The sequence below is a fragment of the Helianthus annuus genome, chromosome 11, assembly GCF_002127325.2.
Source record: "Helianthus annuus cultivar XRQ/B chromosome 11, HanXRQr2.0-SUNRISE, whole genome shotgun sequence".
Lineage (NCBI taxonomy): Eukaryota > Viridiplantae > Streptophyta > Magnoliopsida > Asterales > Asteraceae > Helianthus > Helianthus annuus.
This window is the reverse complement of record NC_035443.2, coordinates 4,877,538-4,902,468: the sequence shown is the minus strand read 5'-3', so window position 1 is coordinate 4,902,468 and position 24,931 is coordinate 4,877,538. Positions and strand designations below refer to the sequence as shown.

Here is a 24,931-nt window from a genome sequence, read left to right as displayed (position 1 = left end):
ATGTGATGAATCTTAAATGCCCTTACACCTTCCTACTGTACCGTTTTTTGTCCTTTAAGTTTTTGTTTTTTTGAATTTCGGTAGTTTGATTTTGGGCGGTATATTTATTATAATTTTGGAAGTGAAAATGGAGTTAGATTATATATTTTTAGTGCAGTTAAAATTTAAAACAATATGTGTTTCGTACAAAAAGTCTATCTAATATCGTGGTATATACACAAGATCTATAACATGAAGAAAAAATGTCGGTTACTAGCACAGTTATAAGATATTTGAGGCTAACTTGCCATATTTATATTTATAAATATGTCATGTAATTTTTTTTGCAACCCCTCTTAATTGTTTTCGACCGCATTGAATATCAATTTTTACAATAATATATGATAACCAATGAGGTGGTGGTCTATTGATACAGACAAAACATTTAAACACATTGGAAGTGGGAGGTCTTAGGTTCAAGTCCTATAGACAACAATAAAAAATATTTGTCGTTAAAAAAAATATTATATGATAAACATAGAACTATATTATATATATATATATATATATATATGGAACCCATTAAGTGGAAGTTACCTTTGAAATCAATCTCCACCGTCGGATCATGCTGAGATTAAATCTCAGCCACTTAAACTCACCAAAATAACTGCTACTCTAGCAGTTTAGGGCGGTTCATTTAAGTTTTCAGCAGCTCCACTTTTTTTGCACAGGTTCCGGTAAACCTCCATGTCTCCTTTTTTTCCTCCCCACGTTGTTGCAGGTAACTGTAATATACCCTTCCTCTATTTATATCTGTTTAAACAAATGTTTGCTTTACACCTCATAACTCCTCCTTTTAATCTTTTATATACAGGGCGTTTTCATTGACAGTGGTGGGTGGTTATTGAAGTTAAATGACAGTATTAATGGTTTGCTTCACACAATTGCCGTCGGTAAGCCTTTCTCCTCTACTCGTCGCCGCTGTTGTTTGAGTCTGACACCAGCGCCGCCTCCGTTCTACACCCTTTCGTTGCTTAACACACACTGACGCCACAAAATTTCTGAAATTGATCACAAGGTACGCAATTCTTGATTCAAAACAGTCATTGGTAGCATAAATCACGATTAGGGGACATCTGATATACACCCTTCCTCCTCACGTCGCAGGTAGCCTTCATACACCCTTCCCCTTGTACACATCTGGTATATACACATACACATAACATAGCTTTCATCAATGGCTATCTAAACCTTCATTCAATCACATCCTGGTAAGCATCTAGATTTTAGTTAGGGTTTCTTATGATTATAAATTTTGTATTTGTGTTACTAACCCACCCGATTTGATTTGTCCCTAAATTCCTAATCCCTTTCAAGTTGCAGATGTTTTACACCCCCACTTTCGTGCTCTTTCCTAAGTTGGTCGTCAGTCGCTTGCGGAAATCCATATCGGCTTCGTCAATCTTCTTGATAATGTATATATTTTATCTAATAACTTCCACATCTGCAATCTAACACTGCAAAATTGATGATTGAAGGGCTGAGATTTAATCCTCTGTTCCAGACTAATCAAGTGCGTTTATGAAGGAGGTTGAAATTTTTCATAAAGAGAGGAGTTTGGAGTTTAAGCCTCCAAAGTTTCATGGAGATTTAATTTCTGGTGCAAAAGAGGGGTGAATTAGAGGGACGTGTAACTTCCCTAATTAGGGAGGTTAAAGAGTCGGGTAAGCACAAATTTTGTTATTTTTAAGTGCCTGATCATGTTCTATTGAAAGTATAAAATGTAAAAAAAAAAAAAAGATCTTAAAAGGAAACCAGTCAATTCAATAGCTACCAAAAGGGTATTTTTTATGCTTATACTTAATTATTACACCAATTTCATCTTGGATTTTTTTTATAATAAATAATTGTTGTTTTACATTTAGGCCTACAATAGTGGGAGCTGGTGACAGTGGCGGAACTAGAACATCAATTCAGGGGTATCCCAAATTTTTTTTTATCGTGCAATCATACAATATTAAAAAAACATGCCGCCCAATTGCCCAAATCAATAATCATTCAATTTTGGGCTATTATTTACTTATTTGGGCTTAGCAAATGTGTATTATTTACTTATTTGGGCTTACCTAATGTGTTATTATTTACTTATTTGGGCTTACCAACATCTTATTATTTTGTAAAAAAAATTTTGAGGGGTTCCTCGTACTTGTTCAGGGGTGTCATATGCATAAAAATCGAAAAAAATTAAAAAATTAACACTACTAGTAAAAACTTGAGCCGTAGCCCGGGCTACGCCCCACATAACTAAAGGTCCGCCCCTGGCTGGTGAAATAACAGAAGTTGCTTCGTTATGGTCAGGAATTCCAATTCAGCAGTTGATTGTTTATGAAAGAATGCTATTGGTGGGACTTGATGAACGGTTAAAAGAACGAGTTTGCGGTCAAGATGAAGCTGTGGATGTGAGTGTGTGCTGACACATACGCGTGAGAGATCACCATATTGTGCCTTAAAACGCAAAGGGGTGGAGTGTTCCAAGGTCTGCTTCCATTCTAACTAATGGCTTTAATTTTTTTTTTTTTTTTGAAAAAAAGTAGGCGGTTGATCATTTGAGTTGAGTTTATCTCGACTATAAGACGTTATCTCGACCCATTAACTAATGAATGGGTTGATTCAGGTCATCTTTATTTTTCTTTCAAAACGGATCAAAAGGGTGAAAAAAATACAATAGCTTGAAAGTAACAAGTCAAATTGCTCAAACCGTTTGAAACCACCCAATGTGTAGTTTCAATGCATAAAATCTCATAAATCATATTGTTCAAAATAATTGAAATCATATGCTTTTGCTCAGGTTTTAGTGGAAATCCCAACGTGTTGCCGCAAACAGTGGTTTACAGTGTCATCATCTACTCCGTGATCGGGTTTGAGTGGATCTTAATTTATTTACAGTTTTTTTTTTCTAATTGTGTTATTGCCCATGTGTAAATGTGTTATAAAGGCTGCTCTTTTAGCTTCAACAAGTTCTACATATGGCTCAGAAATTAGTCTAGAATGTTGGGTAATTGGTCAAAATGCATTTTGAGTCGAAGTGAGTCGTTTTGATTATACCTATGTTGACACTTTTTTGAAAACACACCAAGAGCTAAAGTGTGACGTGAAGGATTTGTACATCAACTCTGCAAAGTTTATTTCTTTGTTGACACTTGTAAACACACCAAAGACTTATGTTGACACTTTTTCATGCGAGTTCTTTTCTTTGTTTTTTTCTTATGCTAATCTTTATTTTTGTGATCTTTTTGTAGTTAACGTCAACCAAAGGTTGTTGTGGTGAACTTCTGAAACCCTAGGAACCGGAGCAAAGCAGGCAATATTGGCGTCAACCAAAGTTTTGTCGACGAAAGTATTATTTGTTATTTGCAATAGGAACAACCTTGTAGATTTAAGTTGTCATGTTTAAATTATATTGAAGCCTTTTAATTTATTAATTGCTGAAAGGGATAGGTTAGAATGTTTGAAGCAAGTTGAATTTCAAACAGTTTTTGTGGTTTTTTTCTGTTTTTCCTGCAATTTTTAAGCAAAAAATCTGAATTTTCAGTTTTTTTTTAAATATTATGTCACAAATGCATTGCAACTTTTTTTAATATTCCGTTACAATTGTGTTGCAATTTTTTTAGATATTCCGTTACAAATGAGTTGCATTTTTTTGGATATTCCGTTGCAATTGTGTTACAAAACTCTACTAATGATAATTAGAAAATGCGTAGGAAACGCGTTACAAATTTCCAACACCATATTTTTGTCGGAAATGCGTTGAAAACTGTGTTGTAAATGTGTAGTAAATAATTTGCAACTAGGCTTTTTCCAACATCAAGGTTTTGTTGCAAATCCGTAGAAAATTTGAATTTGTGACGAATTTGTAACGGAAAAGTGCGTTGAAAGCATCTTTTTTTTTTTCTAGTAGTGTTGGTTGTGTTGCCATTTTTACTGATATTAATTACACAGTGGAGTAGTGTGAGTATTGTGTTTCCTATAAACAGCCATATTTTACATGTATTCTGGTAAAACCACACTTTTTAGTTTTGATATAATGTAAAGGGATCAGTGAAAAAGATTGAATATTTAAGTAATTAATTGTGGTTATAATGCTTTAACTTTACTATTAACATAAGCACTAGAAGTTGTGTGTATTTTCCTCTTCATATGTACTCCCAACTACATTACTAACTAATTGGACCAATGGCCCAGGAAGTTAATGTCACACATATTGACCAAGACATTTCACACATCCGATTGAGGTTGCGTGCTTAATGCTTCAAACTCGAGTTTATATAAAGCTTGCTATGGGAACTGATATCAACACACTTTGAAAGAACATTATGAGAAATAATATTTTCCATAAGCTTATGCGTCTTATTTTGTTTGTTTTGCTACTTTTGTTGCTATGGTTAAAGGCGACAACCATCATTCTGGTGGCAGCAACAAAAGGAGCACCTCCTCAGTGCATCGACAAGGAGAGGAATGCTCTTCTTCATTTCAAATCATACATTGATCAAGACCCTTAGACCCTTACGACCTTCTGTCTACATGGCGGTTGATGAAGAAACAACCAGGGATTGTTGTAAATGGGGTGGAGTCACTTGCAACAGCCGACCAGGGCACGTCACAAGCCTTGACTTGAGCTCTGGAGATCTTGAAGGTAAAATTAGCCCTTCATTGCTTAACTTAAGTTACTTGAGTCATTTAGACCTTCATTGGAATTCATTTAATGGAACCATTTCTATGTTGAATGGCTCTATGACTAAATTAAGGTATCTTCACCTCTCCACAAATTCTTTAAGTGGAGACATACCCATGTTCATTGGTTCGTCAGTTGCTTGCGGAAATCCATATCGGCTTCGTCAATCTTCTTGATAATGTATATATTTTATCTAATAACTTCCACATCTGCAATCTAACACTGCAAAATTGATGATTGAAGGGCTGAGATTTAATCCTCTGTTCCAGACTAATCAAGTGCGTTTATGAAGGAGGTTGAAATTTTTCATAAAGAGAGGTGTTTGGAGTTTAAGGCTCCAACGTTTTTATGGAGTAAAATCGCAATCCCGAAGGTTTACTTCGTTTGGAGGCCCTACAGCGGGAGCATTCCAACTGTTGCGACCTTGGCAGTTCGGAATGTGAATGTTGGAGACAGGATGTGCGACTTGGCAGTCCGGAATGTGTTTTGAGAATGAGTTTTAGTGGTTTAAAAAGAAAAAAAGTAAAAGTTAGATGGTTGTAACTTTTTCAAATAGGAGATGGAAAAGAAGAAAAGGAGAAGCAAACCGAAACACCATCAATATACATTATCTTTGTTTGTTACGTTGTTAGCGTAACCCGTCCAACGGACAGGTATTAAACTAGTTGTTTACAGTGGATCACTGTTTAAATTTTTGGTGGTTTATAAGTTAAGAACTTATGTTTTTTTTTTTATTATTTCCAAGTAGGTGTAGTTTAGAAAATTTTCAAATACTTTAATATTCCAAATTGCCATAAAAAGTTTTTAAGTGTAAAATTAGTGTAATTTTTAGGAAAAAATACGTATCGCCTCTTAAAAGTTTGGTTAAACCACTCAATTGACATCAGAAAATAAATTTTGAGTCCATCGTCGGAAGTATATTATTTTTTTTGTTATACTAACTTGTTTTCTTGTGCTATACGTATGTTGGTTGAGGAATGTTTGGCTATATAAAACTAGAGAGTAAATTACACTTTGTGTCCTTTATGTATTATCTGAATTTTGAAACGTGTCCTTTAAATAATTTAATTCCATTTTATGTCCAAAAAACGCATGTTATATAACACTTTACATCCTTTACACCAAACTGAGTTAAATTACTCAGTTAGGGTTTATTTAAGGCAAATGTATTATTGGTATTACACCGTTGATTGCAGTCGTCGTCCCTTTGTATTCTTCACCATTCACATTCTAACCTTCGTATTTCACTCCTTCCCTCATTCATCCTTCTAATTTCTTCACTTTATTCCACGATAAACATCAATCTATACAACAATGTTAGACAATTCATGATCCGACAACACTTATCACAAGCTGAAGTCGTTGCCTTCTACAGTAATTTTTAGGGTTTTGAGATTTGATAACCTAATGTTTTTACGTTTTGTTTATTGAAATTATGACTAATAGTAAATGATCATTGCTTAATGCAGTGGGGTTCTCTAATCTATTCACCATTAAGCTTCATCACAGTAGCAGATTCACCCGATTTCTAGATATGGCTTATGTTGAAGAAAACTGCAATTTTATTGACTTGCAAGATGAAGATAAGTTCTCTGTGCATAAACTGGATTGTATCGTGGACAAATTTGGCCTTTTAAAGAACGTTGAAAGGTATTATCACTTTCTTGTTCCCGGTGAGAATCTTGATTTGGACTAAGGGCTTTGGGGAGTGATGCAGATGTTTTAGCTTTTCTCAAAGTTGTTCCTGAGTCTAGGGTTATGAATGTGTATTGTCAGTATGCTATAACAACTATGCATACGTTTTTCTGCTCCCCAACCAAGCTTAGGGTGTAAGAAATAACTGATGAGGAGATCATGGCAATGGAAAACATCAAGCCAGTAAGAATAGGTTATTGTTAGGATGGAATGGAAATGAGAATGAAGTAGGACAGAGTAGTGTTCATTATGAAACAGGACATAGTAGTGCTCAACCTTTTGGGAATGGAACTGACAATGACAATGACATAGAAGATAGTGTTCAACTAGAAACAGGACATAGTCATGCTCAAAATGAAGTAGGAAAAAGTAGCGTTCATTATGAAATTGATGTTACAATTGATGATCTTGAGTTTGACCCATTCTTTGGTGAGAATCCTGTGAATCAAAGTGATAATGTGCAACATAACTTGAATGATGGGGCTGTGAATCAAAGTGATAGTGTTCAACAGAACTTGAATGATGTGGTTGTGAATCGAAGTGAGAATGATGTGGATGTTAATACTAATCAAGAAGATGGGGAACATAATACCGGTAAGGATGATGATAGTATGTATATGTCTATATATGTGATCAACATAACTAACTTAATTCTATGAATGTTTTGAATACTAGTTACATGATGGTGGACCCATAAATTATTTTCTAAGGGTGCACACGAGGAGTTCAACCAAACTCTCAAGAGGTGTATCGAGAATTTTACCTATAAAATACACGAAAAAGATTTTTTAAGGGGGGGCGCATGCCCACCCACCACCTCACTTAGGTCCGCCAATGGTTACATCATATTGATCAACATAACAAACTTAAATTGTTCGAATCATCGTATATTATTAAGGTTTGCCTCCCTTATTTGCATATTCTCTCATATTTGCTTTTAAGCATAGCGTTTAAACACCATTTCACCTTAAACCTACATGATAGCAAAAGCACATCAATGTAATGTATCGTACTATCGTATGATTATAATGATGTAACATCAAAAGATTGATGTTAAATAACATAAATTCGAAAGATCCCGACCAAACCTATCCAACTTAACTCACGGTGATTGAATTTATACAGATTCGTATTGTCATTGTTTTATTATTTTTTTAATCTTTATAATAGTTAATATAAGTTCTTTCTTGTCATTTTTTTCTTTCTAACAGAGTGGTTTCCATAAGATGCTAAATAAGTGGTTTGTGACAAAAAGAAATTAACTTTCACCTTACTTTCTAGGGTCAAAGCTTCTTATGTTGAAATTTTATAATAAGATATATGAAACTACTAATTAAGTAAAATGCAAGGTTCATATTATACCACATGTTACATATATATATGTTACATGTCCGTGAGAGGTGGGCCAACACGTATGCATTACTATCACACAAACATCACGTCACACCCAACTGAGTGGTGTTGAGCGGGTGGGTGTGGACGTGTGGTTGCCCTGACACTCGTGAGTGAAGCAATTTTGGTGAGTGTGAGTGTGAGGGAGACCAATCAGACCATTCCATAATATATGTTAGTGATAATGAGAGGGGGCACCCCATGCCTTGATGGCGCCTAAACAACGTGCCTTTTATCATTACTATCACACTCCATATAATGCATATTAGGGAAAATCAAATGTACCCACACAGTACTACAATAATAAAAACCACATATAACTTCACTTATATTGAAAGGTCGCATCATACAATTTTCGACAATAAATCACTTTGCTATCATGTTCCAGTAGGACAAAGAGCTCTGGCCAATGGTCATATTCTTTAAACTACTTTATTCATGTAAGTACATGCAAAATAATGCACATATGGTCGGACTAGAACACAAGAATCATGCAACAAAGGATAAATTGATTAAATTCAACATATACAACAGGAAAGTGGTTTACATGATTAAATAATATCCTCATTTACTCTTTGGGGTGGGGGGGGGGGGGGGGGGACAGTGCACGGTCCTCCCAACCGCCGGAGTGATCTCACTCTGGGAGCCGCTACCCGACCAAGCTAGCTCCGCGGTGACTTCCCCATGCCGAGTTCTTACCCTGGGCGACATATGTCACTCCCAAGACTCGAACCCGGTACCTCTGGAAAGAGGTGGGTGTCGGTGGCCAACTGGGCTACCCCAGTTGGTTATCCTCATTTACTCTTAATATTTCTATGACAACCAATTTCTAATGAGCTAACATGTTATAGCTTAGATCTAAGCACGCGAGTGCAAGATGTGGTCCAATCCGACAACAATACCTGACACGAATTTAGTTGTAACAACAATTTCGGTTATATGTTATTTGATAGCCGAATCAAAGTGATAGCACAACCAAACCTATATTATAACTATAACGGTTTTCCTTGAAAATTTAAGGGTCCTGTGCGCTTAGGAAAAATGGACCCTGAAAACTATAAACATATATAAAAAGTTGTAATACAATGATAATTGTGATAAGAATAAATAATTTAAAACTTTAATGAGTTTAGGTGGGCCAGGGCCTTAACATTATTCCTTGTTCAGCCCACCATCATTTAGCAATCTCAATTTAATTCATCACAATATTGGGCATAAACTAATTTAATTAACCAATACTCAATAACATTATTTTTGCATCAAAATTTGAATAACAATATTTTATTCCCCATAGTATTGGTCCGATACTAATTCAATTATAGGTTATTTGTATTAATATAATTACATATAAAATACATAAAATATATTTTTGGGCCCGGGAAAGTGGGCCCTAGCATGCAGTCGCTCACTATGCCCCTCCCCATGACCGGCCGTGCAACCTATCGTTCACAATAAGTAAATAAACTTTAGTCAGATAAAGTTTTAGTTAATTTTACCAGACATGGCCTAAGTAAATTTAGAGCCGGCTCAATCAATTTTTTTGGTCTAAAGCGAGTTATAACATGAAAACCCTTTTTGCTAAAAATAAATTCGCCAATCTTAATAAACCGAACAAGTTTAGAATCCTGTGATAGCAAAGTGAAAGCAAATTAACCTGTATTAAGCCCAAGCATGCTGGGTCGGCCCAGTTAGTAACTATGTGTTAGGCCCAATATCAACCAATTTCTTCTTACCAGTTATGAATAGTAGCAACCAACAACTCTTTTATCGCTATCGATGTTATTCGGTCAGAATCCATTTATTTTGTCACAACAAACAAAAAAAATCAATTATAATTGACACGTTTGTTTTTTAAAATAAAAATAGAAAAAACTTTGATTAAAATAAGCGTCGCGCAAATGTACATTGTTAATATAACAAAAATGGTAAACTGTGTCATTTGTAGAATACTATTTACAACTTGATTTTAAGTAAAACTAGAATTGAGACCCGCCGCAATGCGGCGGGGATTCTTTAGTTATAACTAAGTCGACCTAGGACCCGCACGTTATGTTAAACCTGTCAAACAGGAGAAAAATAGACGATGTAAAAACGTTCACCCATACACGCACGTTGCGTCGTGTTAACTCGCAAAATTTAGAACGAAACATAAAAACGTTAAACCAAAGACGCACGTTGCGATGTGTTAAGTCGCAAAATTTAGAACCAAGCATAAAGCGGAAAATTTGCGGAAAATGAAAACTATAAAGGATCAAAGTTGAAAGTAAAAAAAGTTGTGAGGATATATTGCAAAAGATAAAAAGTTTTGTGTTAAAAGTAAAAAAAATAAATAGTTTTTGGTTAAAAGTAATTTATGAAATACTTTTTGGTGAAAAGTGAAAAAAACATTTTTTTTTGGAAAACCCCTAAAGTCAAGGTTACGACAACCATATGCATAACCATTTTTTCTTTGGAAAAACCCCCAAAGCACACCCCGCGTTGCGGCGGGGCATAAAACGGTGTCAAATAGTACTGATGTCACACGACCGTGATCGACCACCAACACTGACTCGACCTAGGATCTGCGTGTTGCGATGAACCTGTCAAACATGAAAAAATAAAGGTAAAAACGTTGAATCACATATGAACGTTGCGCCGTGTTAACTTGCAAAATTTGAAACAAAACATAAAAAAGTAGAACCACACTCGTACGTTGCGTCGTATTAACTCGAAAAATTTAGAACTATACGTAACGAAACGTAAAAACGTTAAACCAAATACGAAAAGTATAATTTACAAAAGTTGGGAAGTTAAATTGCAAATAATGAAAAGTTTTGAGTTAAAGTTAAAAAAGTAAATTTTGTAGGGTTAAAATTGAAAAAGGTAAAAACCTTTGGGGTTAAAACTAAAAAATAAAGTTTTTTTTTTTTGAAAAATCCCTAAAGCACAAGTTACAAGTGTTTATGCATGAAAATGTTACTTATTTATATATGGAATAATTTATATCGAGATGTCGATAAAAAGCATGTCGTAACAGCATATTCAAAATTTTATTAAACTTCGTATATAAAAGTTTATTTTAAAAAAAATAAACAATGAAAATAGTAACCACTTCACTTTTACAATAATTTAACATCAAACAACTTAGTTACCTTATTAATTATGATATCTTATTGTTTTTAATATTGTTATCCAATAAAGTATTTGACACTTTTTTTTGGCCAGCCAAACAAAAGCATTTTCATATTATAAATAAGAAACATTTTGTTGCTTTGTTTGTTGTACAATGTGCATAGGGTGCTTTTCAAAAAAAATTTGGTTTTCAATTTTTCATATAAGTTTAATCTTTTCATTTTAGCCTTATTAACTTTTTCACTTTTAACCCAAAATTTTTCATGTTTTACAATTTAACCCTAAAACTTTTTTTTTATTTTCAACTTTAGTCCCCTATAATTTTCATCTTTCGTAAGTTTTACGTTTCGTTCAAAATTTTATGAGTTAACACGCCGCAACGTGTGTATGTGGTTCAACGTTTTTTTGTCTCTTTTCCCGTTTGACATGCCGGTCGCCTTTTTACAAGTTCGTTCTAATGCGCGGGTCCTAAATCGACTTGGTTTCTTATTTCTACGTTTTACGTTTCGGTCTAATTTCTTCACATTAACACGTCGCAACGGGTGCGTGATTCAACGATTTTAAGTCTGTTTTTCGGTCAGTGTTATTTTTTCTTTTTTATTTGTTTTGTTTTACGAGCTCTTCTGTTGTTGGTGGTGTGGCATTGGGGCTACTTGGCACGATTTTATAAACGTTTTTCACCTATTAAATTTTTTACTAAAAATTATTTGTTTCGATTTTACCCCTATTCCATCTTTACTTAAAATAAACTATTTTTACGTGCATATTTTTATTTTCGTGTCGGTATAAATTCGATTTGCTCTATTTGATGTAAAATTTTTCTGGAAACGAGTCAGATCAAATATAATATTTTTTTTGTCTAAAAAAAACATTCTTTACGTGCTTACTTCTATGTACGTTTCGGTATAATTCGAGTTGGTGTATATTTCAACGTAAACTTTTTTGGGAAATGAATGAGGTCAAATATAATATGTTTCCGTGTTTATTTTATAAATGTTTCGTTAATTTTGTTTCGAATCGAGTGGAGTTAAATTGTGGTTTTTTTCCCTTTTTTCAAAAGTTCTAATTAATCACTTTTGATTATACGTGTCAACTTTTCTGTTATACCCTTTAGGTTTTCTATGATACGTCGAAATGCACGTTTTCATATGATTCACGCATCACATGATATTTGAACTAATCCATTCAATATTTACGATGTACCCGCGCCGCAACGCGTGCGGGGCTTATTCCTAGTTATATTAAAAAAAGTAAAAAAAACTCATTTATCCACACGGTCTTTCACGCGTTTTAGCGAACACTTTGACAAGGACCCAAATGGGTACTATTTCATATGGACAATAATGGTACGAAGCTTCCTTGATCCTACACAAATAAAAAAAAAGCTATCAATTTGAGCATGTAAATTTCTGACTCATGTGGCCTACTTAATTTTGGTAATTTCTTAGTGATTTCTATGCATGTGATGTATAAATATACATCTAGTTCTAGGACTTGAATTTGGTCTATAGAAATAGTTTTTGGGGAGGGGAATGTGGAGTATTGTGGTTAGTATGGAGGATTATTGGAAGGAAGATTCCGGTGGAGTGAAGCCGAAGCATTCATCGGGTGGGGGGTTACAAATATGGAGCGGTATTAAGTAGTGTTGTACATGTGTACGTTCCCCCTCAAGTGGTTGAAAGTTATGATCTGTTAGACGTAAAATGTATGGTCTTGTGAAGAAACCCTAAACACCAGAAGCGCAACGAAGCTGTTGCCATGCGTGTACGACTCAGGTTAGCAATCCGTTTTTTATAGATTGGTACTGGTAGGCTACAAGCTTTGGTAGTTAGATCAGTTAGGGATAAGAGAGTTGGTATAGTAAGATGAATTCGTACCGAATGTTATTTTGCTAGAATAGTACTTAATTTATGGTTTAAATTCAATTTAAAGAAATCGTCAAGATCAGTTGTGACAACTCAAAAAATTACAAACACCCAAAATGCTTGATCGACTCGGATTTAACTTTGTGCTAGCTATATAATAATTTAAGTTTATCACTTTGATCATTTTATACAAACTATAATATAAGGACACATTTTAATGTGTGGATCATAATTCATAAAATAAATCTTTATACTCATCTTAGTCACATACTCACATATAAATATCTTATGCTGTTTTCATCAGCTACACCTTAGTCACCCACCAATAATTATTCATTACTATGTTTATACTTTATACGATCAACATCTCACAACCAATGACTTATATGGACATTTCACTCTTAATAATATCCATTCTATGACATAAATCTTCTCTTGTTATCCATGTGGACTTGCTTTGACCATAGTTTAACGATTTTATAAAATTCCACTAGTATTAAGCCACTGTGTTGCAGTGGTTGTCATAAAACTGTGTTAAGCAATAGCAATACTATACCATTGTCAGCGACCACCAACACCAGAAAAGCTCGTAAAAACAAAATAAATAAAAACGGGAAAAAATAACGCCGAGCGAAAAGCAGACGTAAAATCTTTGAATCACGCACGCTCGTTGCTGAGAAATTAACCGAAACATAAAACATAGAAAAAATAACTAAGTCCATCCAGGACCCGCGTGTTGGACGAACTTGTCACACGCAAAAAAAATTGATGTGACGCGACGGGCCAGTCAAACGGAAAAAAATATACGAAAAATGTTGAAGCCCACACGCATGTTGCGGTGAATTAACTCACAAAATTTAGAACGAAACGAAAAACTTGAGAAAGATGAAAAGTGTGGTGGACGAAAATTGAAAATAAAAAAGAGTTAGGATTAAATTGCAAAAGAAGAAAAACTTTGGGTTTAAAAGTAAAAAAACAAAGGGCCTAAATTACAAAATTGAAATTATTTATTAATTTTAGATAAATATAAATATAAAAATAAGTGATATCTATATATTGGTTATTAATTAATATTAATATTAAAAGAAATTTATTAAACAAATATAAATAAAATTTATGAGGTTGAAGGAGAGAATGACATGTGATATTATTTGAAATCTTTTATTATAAGTCAGATACTTTGTTCCTTTTGTTTATTAAAATCACCAATTTAAGTATGATTACTTTGCAATACAAAGATAATAATTATAGTTTACTTAGACTGGAGGGTATGGAGAGCCTCATCCCCAAGGGGATGGGTCGTCACGTCACCGCCACGTAGGAGGGGCTTGAAGGGGATAGACCTAGGGGGTGGGGATGAACCCCTTTATATATATGTATGTACTAGGACTTTGACCCGCCGCGCGTTGCGGCGACGTCGAAAGTTAAGGTAACTCGAATTTATACTGTATATTTAATCCAATTTGAAAAATATTACATCACCGTTGAATGAAAAACTATTATATTTGACTCGACTCGCTTTCGGTCACAAAATAAGGATAAAAACATATTATATCTGAGTATGCTTATTTTAGGAAAAAGTTTATGTCAAACGTTAGTCGTTTCCATTGAAAGACGAATTTAAACCGACAGGTACGCTACACGTCGTGTGTTACGGCTGCGGAACCTTAGTTGTTTATAGTTGGTGGTACGTTATGTGGTGTGTTAATCATAGAAAAACATGTGTTTCGGCGTATCCGATCTACCTCAGTGTAACCTATATAAGTATTGCGGTTACAATGTATATGTTTTTATGTGGTGTGTTAATCATAGAAAAACACGTGTAATGCCCGTACGTGAAATTACGCGTTTTTACATTGTTACACACGACATGTTTGTGAGATTAACGTCATTTGACATAGATAAAAAAAAAAAGAGAATTTCTCCATCGTTGCGGTGTAAAGCTGTGATGGTAACTTAGACAACCATGTAAAATCGTAAAAGTTATTTAGACATTCACATAGTTAAGCATAGATAAAAAAAAACATATTAATGTGTGACGCTACGATGTAAAGTCGTAAAAGCAATTCAAATAAAATGAGAGGCCAAGTTATTAAGAAGAAAGGTTGACAGGTTAAAGTTATCAATTACCAAAATTAGAACTAAATGTTTAAATTATAGGTGTCAATTAAGAAAAAGGAAATTTAAACTCTATTTAAAAAAATTTATTCCAATAAAAAAAAGGAAATTTAAACTGCATTTGAAAAGGGGAAAAATTGTAACTGGAAAAAAGGAATCTTAAGAAAAAGGAAATTTAAGCTGCAGTAAAAAATTTAAACTTCAATTAAGAAAAAAGGAAATTAAAAGTGCATTTGAAAAGGTAGAAAAAAGGAAATCTTTAAATCCATTTAAGGAGCACAGAAGGAAAAGTCAAACAGGTAACCTCTCCTTCAGTTTGAAACACAACCACCACCAAGTCAAACTTCCTAACAATGTATGTAACAGCCGAACTTTTGTTTTAAGATATAAGGTAATGTATAGTTGTGTGTGTGTGAGGAGAGAGGAGAGAGGCACGTCGTGAACGACTGGTGGGAGACGGATGGGACGAGCCGGAGAAGTGGGGGGCGGTGTGGGGGACCGGCGCCGGGCCAAGCCAGGCCTCAGCCGACCCCATACCGTCTGGTCTTATAAGTATGATTACTTTGCAATCCATAGATAATAATTATAGTTTACTTATGAGGGTCCATTTTATCAATTATCATTGTCTTTTACCCAATTAAACGCGAATACGATATCTCTCTTTGACTAATTTTTAGTGTCCAATTCAATGTTTTAAAAACCGGTTTAAACCGTTCGGTAAAACCGATTAAACCACCCGATACATCTGAATAAACCGTTTCTGAGCCAAATCCAGTATGGTATAAAACCGAATTTTAAAACATTGGTGTCCTTAAAACTATACACATTAAAAATCCATGTTATGTAAAAATCGTGGACCACTTACGGTTCAATTCAAATTTTAATGTTGTTCAATTGTTCATCCTTATTTTTGGACCACTTACGGGTCCAATTCAGCTTTAATGTCTAAAGAGAGAAAGAACAAGAATCACATATAGTTTTAACAAAAAAAAAAAAAATCAATTCAAATTATCATTGACTTTATATGATTTTTTGTTTCTTCTTATTAGAGCAGACTTTGGACAAAAGTAACGAACTCACATGAGTTCTTTTCCCAAATCCGAACTATAACTTTAACATGCAAACAATTATATTATTCAATTCCAAATTCAGTCATGCTTTAACACTTCTAAAACATTTCGTGCTAGCCCAAAAATTTAGAGGTATTGGAGGACGAGGTGAAGGCTAGGGTTCTGGATTCGTGAAGAATTATTTGCTGAAGATTCAAAAGTAAAACCAGGGTTTGGTTTAGGAGGTATAGCTCAAGGCGTAAGCGGTAAGGCAAATGCCTTATATTTTACTTTTTTCAAATTATAATATAAATACCTTTAATTAGGTAATTAACAAGTTAAGGTGTTTAACTAGTTTAGACACAAATATAATTGTGTTTTAAATGTGTTGACATGTGTAAGACACAAAATATGTTAAGCTCAAACACTAACATGTTAAGCTCAACCAAACTAAATTTAAATATTGAATTTGAATTCAAGTTTCGAATATTTGAACTGGGTCTTTATTCATTAGACACCAACCTTGAATTTTAATAACCAAGAGAAATTCAAATCGGGCTTTGATCCTGAATAGTCAAAATCAGAACAAATTATTAATTGGACACTAACATTGAAATTTTAGACTGTAAGTAAACGTTGCAACAAATATATAGAGTGAAGTCAAAAGTACAAGATCGAATTAGAGAAAAAAAATCTTATATGCAATAAGGCAAAAATAAACGTGGAAGTCTTTAATTTAAAATTTATGTTTCATTTATGTTATGTGTTTAGAGCTATATATCAAATCAAAATCAACATGTAGCTTGAGAGGCATATTACTGATATGTGTTTGTATATACTATGGAACAAATTTTATGCAGATGCATACTACGGGCACATTCCGAACAGGTCCAGGTCATCATTAGTAAAATTATCATCCCATTACAAATACGGGAATACAAATTGTTAGGGCCTCTTATTTGAATTTGCAAGTGTTGAAGTAAAATGAAGAAGATCTGATGCTTAATCAGAACAAATGAATAACAAGTCAAGAAAGGTTAAAACCAATGATGATAAAATGACAATGAGATGATTCGACTTCGATTATTTGCATCAGAGAAAGATCAAGAGATCTTTCCACAAAAGGAAGAAGAACAGACTAGGAAAAGACGAAATCTGATCTATCTGATGATAATATGATGATTACAATCTGACCCGGATCAGACAGATCATCAAATATCTGATGACCCCACCTGCCTGACATGATAAGGATGGCAGACTTCAAGTTGGCAAATGGAAGATTTCGGATTCAATGAATATGCCAAACGATTACTTTCCAGAAGTCAACTACATGAATAAACAAATGTTTATTCATGCCAAACATTCTCTATAAATAGAGAACTAAATCAACGAAGAGTAAATGAGCCAAGCATTTAAGATCAATATCTTACATGCTCCACCGCCCTTCATTGATTCTCACTCGAAATCTTTTAAGTATTGTGTTGTATTAGCCGATAAGTAACCAATCACCTTGCAATCTTTTCAAAGAGATATAAACTTGAAAAATTCCGTACTTTCGTTTCTTGAAAGTTTGATTTCTGACTCTGCACATTATTTTCAATGCATGTTGAAATCACTTTGTAACACCCATATTAATTTAATATGAATTTACTACTAAATAGGCATTTAGTTTGCGTAAAATACGTGTTAACAAAAATAAAGTGTTAACTTAATATTCATACACGATTAGAGTATTTAGGATTAACATCCCCACTAGTTTAAAACGTACAAAAGTGACATCAAGAGTTACATATTCACATTTAGTTAAAACAAAATATATTAACGCGGAAGCTTCAAAAGTGTTGTGTTTGGTTCTTTGACATGTTGCTTGACCGTCGTCCGGAGTATCGCCAACATTACCTAACATAAAAACCAACTTAAAGGTTAGTTTTGACAACATATAAACAAGTATAATCAAGTTCCGATATCAAATAATGAGAATAAAAATAAAAGTCCAAATTCATGCCTCCCGCGTGTCGCGGAAGGCGTCCTTTAATTTTTCGCGTGTCGCGCCCAAATTAAGGGATTCTGTCACGTGTCGCGGGGAAGTCTGTTTTCCAGCGGGTCCATTCTCTGGACCTGCATAATTGCCCGGCTCCATTTTTACAAAAACAACAATCTTTAAATTGCCATAGCTTTTTATCTACAAGTCCATATTGCGTGATTTTTTTCTCATGCGTCCGTAATTAAATTACGGATCCGTTTATCACCTCGGTTTGCATAAAAATCTGAATTATAAGCTATTAGCTTATAAATCCTTTATATGATTATTCGACACGTTTGACTATAACATCACACACTTGTTTCTAGTTAATCATAAATCATACACCAAAGTATTTAATTCAAAATCTTTATTTCAGATTTTTAACTTTTGTGGATTACGCAACCAATACCCAAGTTATGCGCGTAATTCGTTTTGACCCGTTTAAAGAATTTAAACTTTAAAGTTTAAATTTCGCTCATTCTTTTCACCCATCATTTTCCCAAATTTGAATTATCTACTTACATTTCACCACAACTATACTCGTGGTGGATTTAGTATATTTGACCGATTTTCCCGGATTCTACACTTCGGTTGGTTGTTTTACGGAAAAGACCCGTTTATAGGCACTTGACCCAAAAAGGCTTATGTAACACCTCGAATTTTTGTGTCTAATAAATAAATGACACGTGTCAAATACGACAAAAATAATATAAACCCGGATTTAATTAAGATATGCGGTAGGATTTTCGGATATGTCGACATGTTAATTTTATACCTCTGAGCGACTCCGTTATTATAAATCCCGAGACCCCAAGCAAATTTATAAGCACCTAATCTTAATCGGGTCATTAATAATAATTAAAAGTATCCAAGATATTAATTTGGGTCTTAAGAAAATGATGCAAGACAAATAACTAGCCATGAACCCATCCTTCTTACAAACCCATATTGCATAATGGGGTAGACATCTGGGCAAGTATGGGTTAAAGGCAATCCATCAAAAATATTTAAGTTCAAGTTGACCATTCAAATCATGAAAGGTTAATTTTTTTGCCACTGATGATCGCTTACGGACCGTAAGGGTAATGCTTTACGGATCGTAAGGGGGTGAAGGGGTAAAAGTGTTTCCGCCACAAGCTTACGGACCGCAAGGCCCAAGCCATACGGTCCGTAAGAGACGCCCAGCGACAGAAAGTTGGCTGTTGGCTGTTTTAAGCGGTAAAACTTAAATGCCAAGATCTTCCAGAGATATGGGCGACCCCTAATCATATTTTAGCATTGAGGGACAGTTGTTGATCATCAAGGGAGCCTTGTAGACCCTTGTGTGATGATCTTAGTGATCCTCATTGCCTATAAAAGGCCATAAGGATGCAACAATGTTCCTCACACCTTCTCTTGCACCTCTGATCATCCCTGGAGCTCAAGACTTCTATCTAAGCTTCACATTTCGTGCATAGAACTTCTGTAAGTTGGTTCAACCCTTTATGGTTTAGTTTTTCCTTAGTTTTAGCTTAAAAGTCAAACCGTCGTAATTAACGGTTGACATAGCGGTTAATCACAAATGGTCCAGTGATTAACCGAATCAAAAGTAGTTATAAGTTGGTATTTATGTGGGTAATAAACCCCTAAAAGGGTTCCCCCTGATCACCACTCTAACTAGTTCAAGTGTCGAGTCAAACGTGCTTAGAAAAAGCAACATAAATACTATTTTGCGATTTATGCATAATCTGTAATGTAGACGGTATGCAACCTGTTTAAACACTCATAAAACATTATAATAAGTATATTAACAAGTCTAAGCTTGTTTGATTCGGCCATTTTTTATATTGACCCGGTTCGGAGCCGAAAGTCGCAAAACTTTGACTTTTGCTTTGACTTCAGTTCTGACCCGTTTTAGTGTAATGTAGATATGCCTTAGGACTCTCTTAGGACCAGGTTACAAGATGGTATAACCCTCTGTGACCGGTTCGTCGTTTGTCCAAGTCTTTTACACCTTTCCGTTAAGTGCTTAAAAGTTGACCGTAACGCCCTTTTCAAATTAAAACGAGAATTTTGGACATGTGAAAGGACCATAACCTTGGTTACTGAATTCTAAGCATGTCCCTAAAGTTTCACGTCAATCCGAGGTCTAGAATAGAAGTCATGCTAAATAGCGCAATTAAAGAAAACTTTTGTAATAAACGGCGCAATTAGCATAACGCCTATCTAAACCAAGATTTCGACACCAAACCTTTTACACACTGATGTAAAATAATATTTTGGGATTTTTAAAGATTTTTAATTATTTTTTGACCCACTCATAACCTGCGGTTATGGCATCGGTTCGGTAAATACCGAATATGCCCTTTTTGGCCACAATTTGAGTTCTACAAGGTCTTTTGACCCGATTCCAGTTGCTACTGATTTTAAATAATAAATAAAGTATTTTAGACTTTATAAACTGTCCGGGAAACTCAGATTTCCTGTAGAACTCAGAAAGCTCTTTAAAAAGCCTTTAAAATGACCGAAAAACCCCTACGGGGCGTATAATGAACTTAAACTCGTTACGGGCAATACGAAAGGTATCCTACTGATACCACAACCTCTTTAAAGCATGTTGACTTAGGAAAACAGTGTAGGACTCTTACGGTTACCCGTTGCGCCTTTTGCGCGCACGGTTCAGCTTATGTAACTAGTTTACATAAATTAGCCGAAACGGGTCAAACCATATTGTTTTGACCCCAAAATCCAGAGTATGATTATTATACCCATATAAAACAAGTCTTCAAACTTGTTGGGTCAAAATCACACTCCATTCACGGTTTTCGCCTTTCACGCGATTAAACTGTAACTATCCTTTGAAATCGACCGGTCTAAGCTACGGCAAATATAAAGACCCGTTAGGATTCTAATAGGTTATTTTTAAACCTTCGTTCCAGAATAGGAGACCAGTAAAGGCTATCTGTGATTTATTCAATTAAGGATTATACTTGCAAAGGTAAATACTTTTAACTTATTTTCCGTTATACGGGCTTGGGTTACGGTATCTAAAATACCGCTTGGTCGGGCAATTGACCCCAACTCATTAGTAGTTAGGTATTATCAATGTGACACGTTTGAAAACTTGTTTTGTTGGCTTGACGCCTTTGGGGGCTTAATGACCATGTCCCGGATATCCTTGGCAGCATTTACGAATGGCCACGACCTTGATATCCCGGTGTAGGCGTACACCCGACATTATGTCTATAATTTATAAAAGTGTAGCCGTTGGTTACCCGCCACGGTTTTATACTATGTGGTGTGTCTATTAAACTTTAACCCGATACGACTCGGGCGACCGAACGCATAGTAACATGTGATCCTTTACAAGATTTGATTATAAATTATCCCAAGTTATAAAGAGTTTGTGCCTTGAGCATTTAAACCAATTTTATTAAACATTTTTACAAAAGTGTCAGTTGAACGTATTTACCAGTGTAAACTGACGTATTTTCCCCAAAAAGACTAAATGCAGGTACTAGGCGAAATTGGCTGACATTTCTCCTTAGCATCACTAGAAGTCTTGCAAACTTAAGATGCCTGAAGTCTGTTGAACAATACTTTTGTTATTTTTATTTGATCCCCTGTGGATTATTATTTCAACAATGGTGATACATTGATATTACACTTAAAGTTGAAATATATTATCTTTATGCTTCCGCTGTGCATTCTTATATTGTGTGGTTTGACTATAATGTTGCCAACTACGTCACGGTAATCCCCCACCGGGCCCACCGGTGAGACACGTGGAAATCGGGGTGTGACAGGTTGGTATCAGAGCCAACACTGAGTGAATTAAACACTAGCCTTTTGTGTTTGATCTCAGTTACACAATTGCACATACTTGAGTCTAGACAAGAACATAGGACAAATTCGAATTTGTTTTTCCAGTTTGTCTTTTTATTGTTATTGTTATTTAAAGTTTTAAAAGCAGGAAAAATGCCACCTGCAATCAGACGAGGAAGAGGAGGAAGAGGCAGAGGAACGATCATTACTCACAATGATCACGAAGCTGGACCTTCGAACACGCGAGCTCCTTCCAGTACAAGGAGTGAAGAACCACAGAGACGAAGAAACCTTTTTGAACCTGCGAGACATTCTACCTCGCATAGCTCAACACCCTCATACCGCCATTCGTTTGGACCAGACTCGGAAAATAATCCCAATAACTCTCAACCATCCTTTTTACCTTTACAGCGATCTGAATCGCACCGTGCTTTTGATGATCCCACTCCTTACTTCAGAGGTCAGTTTAACCCAGCAGATTACATTCAGGAACCTGCAGGTTTTGTCCCGTTAGGACCACAGGATCACTTCTCAGAAGACCATATGGATGAGGACACAGATCCCATAGAACCTGCTCGTGGTACGCCCACACATCCTATCGAGATCTCTGATGGATCTTCTTTTCATGGCACACCTTATCAAGGGCCAGATAGTTTTCAAGTGCTGTTCAACCAGCACGAGTGGTACTTCTCTTCGTGGTTTATATTTAGTACAAGCTTTTTTTTCCTTAAATCTTAAGTTATGTGTTATAATCGTTACTAAAACTTACTTGTTTTTATCACATGATAAAGAAAGGTCAAAGGTGAGGTGTTTTTTAGCAGAAGAAACAAAATGTAGTGTTTGCCTATTTTTGCAATGTAGATAGAACAAAGATGAAAGAATAATAGGACCTTTGTTCGAATCACACCATTAAGCCCTAATCTGTGTTTCTAATCTGCATTATATAATTGTAACCTAGCATCTTGATGAATACATTCTAATCTGACTTCGTGAACTACATGAAAAAATACCTAATATGTGTTTCTTACTTCGTGATGCGGGAACGACTTGAAAGCGGCGCCGGAACTTGAAAGTGATACCGGAAATACTTGAAAGCGATGCCGGAACAACTTGAAAGTGAAGCCGGAACTACTTGACCGGCGATTGAAGTGATGTCCGGCGGCGAATCAGGCGAGATTGAAGAGATGAGCGGCGGATGGCGAGTGAAGAAAATTTAGGGTTTGGTCTTGGTCGTATGGTGGAGCGTGATTTCAAAATATTGGTTAAACAGGTCCCCATCACATATAGTATATTTGATATATTTTTTTAATTTAAAATTATAAACAGGTCACTAACGGGTCTTAACATGTTAGCGGGTTTTAACCTGTTTAGACACGAAATTTAAACAGGTCTTATCGTGTCGACCTGTTTAGACACGAAACCTGTTAAGGTCAAACACGAAACCTGTTAACTTCGTGTAGGTTCGTGTCGTGTTATCGTGTTCGTGTCAAAATTGCCAGCCCTAAAACCAACTTCTGGTCAAATATCGTGTCAAAACTCGATGGTTAAGACCTCGAAATAATTTCTGCAAGTAGCGAAACTGTTGCTGTCAACAACTAATTTATTGACAAAACATCAGCGAAAACCTCGTCAAACAACTTTATAAAAATCTATAAAAATTACTAAACATCCTTTATTCGTTAGGCTTACTTATAAATTAGTCCTTAAAAAACTCGTTTTACCAATGTCATTTCATGACTAAATTACCATTCCGCCCTTTTCACCATTATACATGGTTTTAATTGTTTTATTCGTTCTGACTCATTTCGTTTCATGTCGGACCCATATTACGGATATATTCCGTTGTCGTATTTATCACCTATAAAATAAATACGTATTCTACAAATAGGTGTAAGCTTTACTTACCTTGCATTCGGTTCTGCTTTTCTTCATGCTTAGCTTGTATGATCCGCTTCCTTCCCAAGCTCCACCTAGCTTGTCAAGCGTCAAACTATCATCATAATTCGTAAGATGGTTAGATTAGTCATTATTAATCTCGACTATTCCACCTTACGCATTTTCTATCAAATTATCATTCGGTCATGTTTTACGGTCAGTTTCACTTTCAAAAGTCAACGATCCCTTTTTAATGTATGAAATGCACAATTGAGTTCGATGAACTCACTTAGGCATTTCTTTGACTATTCGGTAGGCGCTATTTTTAGGCCACTAACTACATTCATCCACATAGTTTATAAACATCATATAATCATCTAGTTCCATAAAGTTCACACTTTTATTAAAAACCCATTTCACACACATATACTAATCCAATCTTAACACTTATTCAAGAATTTTCTTCTTGAATATAACAAATAGGATGATTCTAGATCTCTATTCTATCTTTATCTATCTTTAAATCCTTACAGTTCATGCAAGGACTTCAATGTCAAGAATTTCGTCACAACTTTCAAAACCCCATTTCAAGTCATGCATGAGCTTTCACTCGAACTTACAATTTATTCAATTTGCTCGCTTAAACTACCAATTATGATAATTCTAAGCACACATATATCATTATCTTCACTATATAGTCAAAACCCCACTTAGCTAGGTGTGGTAATTCACCCAAACACCTAAATCATAACGATTTACTTCATTTCTACTTAGGGTTTGTTCCTAAGCAATCATACTTCACTAATTTGACCATAGCCTCTACGATTCATACCTAAATCGAAACATGGCAATGTAAACCAAAATTCACAACTTCATTAACATAAAAAATTTGACATACCTTACGATCCCCTAGCTTGGGTGATCGTTAATTCATGTTTATTCAAGAGTTTGAGCTCCAATTTCCTTTCAGATTTGAAGATGTTTGATGAGCTAGGGTTTACCCCCTTTTGGTCGCCTGTAGATCGATCCCCACACACACACCATGTGTGTGTTGTGTGTTTGTTTTTTTTTTATAATTATTAAGTTTCCTTTGTTACAATTTTGGCCCCTCAAGTTTAGTTGTAACATTTTTAGGACTACAATTCCATATTCTATTACTTATCTACATGTTAATAACTAGGTAAATATATTCCTAGTTATTATTATTTTTTTTTTGCTTACGGGCTAGTTTTTACCACTAACGGTACTTTACCCGTTTCCTTATATTTACCGGGTTTAAAATACCAAA

The 24,931-nt window shown here is 35.0% G+C and overlaps 4 long non-coding RNA genes across 14 annotated transcripts; 3 read left to right on the top strand and 1 right to left on the bottom strand.

Moving 5' to 3' along the window:
* The first annotated feature begins 601 nt into the window (after positions 1 to 601).
* On the top strand, positions 602 to 3,534 carry LOC110889264. Of its 11 annotated transcripts, none has more exons than XR_004871911.1 (8): positions 602 to 760; positions 854 to 1,057; positions 1,147 to 1,250; positions 1,357 to 1,454; positions 1,518 to 1,703; positions 1,905 to 1,958; positions 2,338 to 2,515; positions 2,828 to 3,534. It is a non-coding gene; the product is annotated as an uncharacterized LOC110889264 (long non-coding RNA). The 11 variants fall into 11 exon arrangements; XR_002563489.2 differs by having other exon boundaries at positions 603 to 760; positions 1,363 to 1,703; positions 2,828 to 2,897; positions 3,279 to 3,534; XR_004871913.1 differs by having other exon boundaries at positions 603 to 760; positions 1,567 to 1,703.
* A 2,361-nt stretch (positions 3,535 to 5,895) lies between these two features.
* Positions 5,896 to 7,107, top strand: LOC110889265. Its single transcript, XR_004871904.1, has 2 exons — positions 5,896 to 6,085; positions 6,181 to 7,107. It is a non-coding gene; the product is annotated as an uncharacterized LOC110889265 (long non-coding RNA).
* A 5,163-nt stretch (positions 7,108 to 12,270) lies between these two features.
* On the top strand, positions 12,271 to 17,495 carry LOC110889266. Its single transcript, XR_002563497.2, has 3 exons — positions 12,271 to 12,684; positions 16,080 to 16,207; positions 16,802 to 17,495. It is a non-coding gene; the product is annotated as an uncharacterized LOC110889266 (long non-coding RNA).
* Positions 17,496 to 17,669: 174 nt separating this feature from the next.
* On the bottom strand, positions 17,670 to 24,675 carry LOC110891649. Its single transcript, XR_002565448.2, has 3 exons — positions 24,542 to 24,675; positions 23,674 to 23,758; positions 17,670 to 17,840 (listed from the first exon to the last, which is right to left on the bottom strand). It is a non-coding gene; the product is annotated as an uncharacterized LOC110891649 (long non-coding RNA).
* Positions 24,676 to 24,931: the final 256 nt, after the last annotated feature.